Here is a 2315-nt window from a genome sequence, read left to right on the forward strand (position 1 = left end):
TATCTCTGCCTTGTCTCTTGGTCTGTTTTCCATAACAGGTTTTCCTTGAGAACTAAATCTACTTTAGGATTTATTCTTTCTTATTATTTGTCATCATTGGAAATTATAATCCGTTCACCTAATCCTCCCTCCCTCCCTCCCTCCCTCAGATCATATTCATCAAGATCATCCTCTCTGACAAAGCAAGAACCCAGCACGCCAGGGAAGGTCTAAAGAGATCTGCCGGCGGAACAAGGGGGTTTCTTCCAAATCAAATCAGGTTCCTCTGATGTAATCAAGACGAGACGCCAAAGACGACGCAGTAATCTGCCGGCGGGACAGGCCTGCCTTGCTTGGACATTATTAAAAAATGAGGAAGAACACATCTTTAGATTGAAAGTAGCAGGGAAATGGAATTATAAACAAATCAGGGTGGAGGAAACTGGGGCAAGGTTGGATAAAGGCTTCAGATACATGAGGAGGGACAAATCTTCACAGTCGTGTTTATGTTGTGTGCATAATAAGGCAACATGCACGCGTACACAATACATCTACCCCTCAGAAGAAAAACACAAGATATTAAAAGACTGTACTGAACTACTACTTATCATTTGAACGTCTACTTACAATATTTGTCCACATGAGGGCGCGCTCTATCATTACTTCACTGAGTGACGTCATGTATCTCCTACAAAATATACAGGTGTTCATTTTCTTTCGCTCTATATCATATTATTATTTGTGTTTTATATATTCTTTAAAGCGTTGACCGTGTTTACTATTTATTATATTCCCCACATTCCACATGGTCAGGGTCTTTTTTGCTGCAAGACTTAAAAGAGCTAAAGCAGCTTGAGAAAAATAAAGAAAAACATTATTGTTTTTTTAAACTTAAGATAATTTCCGTTGCGTTTATAGGAATGTTCAATTGATTTTTTTTGTTTTGTTCTCACAACTCCAGAAAATATCCTTAAGAAAACACATTTTGGAGGGAAATAGTGGAAGACCCCAAATCAAGTTAAATTAAATTAAAATTAATTTAATTAAAGTAAATGTAATTAAATTAAATTAAATCAAATGTTGCACATTATATTATTTCATATTGAATGATCATGTGTAGTGTTGTATTGGTATTATTTTATAGCGTTATACTTCATTATTACAGGAATTGTTAATAGTTTTTAATTTGGCAAGGTCTTGACTGCAATTCTAGCTGTTCACCACCAGATGGCCTGTTTTTTCAAAACATGCTAAATTGATTCAGCATGTCCCCGAAAGGGACAAGCGGTAGGAAATGGATGGATGGAGTTTAACCGCTCGTTGAAGGAATCCAAAAAATATCCTTGAGAAAAAAAGATCTGTAAAATGTGGTATTGTACATTATATAATTTAATATTGTATCATTATATGAGGTTTTATTTTAAGTGTTGTTATATTTCATTATTATACGAATTGTTAATAATGTTTATTGTTGGTGGGGTTTTAATAGGGCTTGGTTTGATTTTGTATTATATTGCGGAGATAGGCTCCAGCAGCCCCCGCGACCCCCAAGCGGTAGAAAATGGATGCATTAATGAATATTTTTTTTAATTTTTTTTGCGTTGTTCTATTTCATCATTACAAGTATATGACTTGTTAGTAGGGTTTTTTTAATTGGTGGGGCTTTAATTGCAAATCAATTTTTTTCACCAATAGATGGCCTGTTTGTTTTTCTAAAGGCCCTTTGAAATAACTTGACATTAAATATTACACATTCAATAATATCATTTTTTTAGGTGTTATATTTATATATTTTTTTAGTGTTGTTCTATTTCATTATTATCCGAACAGTTAATAGTGTTTATTGTTGATGGGGTTTGAGTTGTTATTGTAGCTTTTGACCACTAGATGGCCTCAGTAGCTCACACATATATTATAATAAATTGGGATGCATAAAGTCGATTATACGCGCCACTAAATTAGGTGCATCGAATGAGATCCAAATCCAAAGCAAATGTTTCAGACATTTTTTTTTTTTTACTTTTTACAAGATGTAATTTAATATATAATATTTAATTTCTATATTTAATGCATTATTTGTTAAGCTAAATGTAAAAATCCACTGCTCGTTCGCTGTTGCACTAGTTTGAACCAAGTCAAACCAGTAAATTAATTTAGAGTTAATTTGTGTTTTTAAAGTCGTTTTGCTACTACAAAGGCATCAAAATGTTAGTCTGTAAAGCAACCACGGCAGCAATTTTCCAAAATAGAGAGGAAAAGACTTCCGGGGGTTGTGGCAGGTGGTGGTGGTCCCGCCCATCCGGGTCCTCCTCATTCATTACTGAGGAAGACGTCTG

Source organism: Entelurus aequoreus, linkage group LG23 (assembly GCF_033978785.1).
Source record: "Entelurus aequoreus isolate RoL-2023_Sb linkage group LG23, RoL_Eaeq_v1.1, whole genome shotgun sequence".
NCBI classification, from domain to species: Eukaryota; Metazoa; Chordata; class Actinopteri; order Syngnathiformes; family Syngnathidae; genus Entelurus; species Entelurus aequoreus.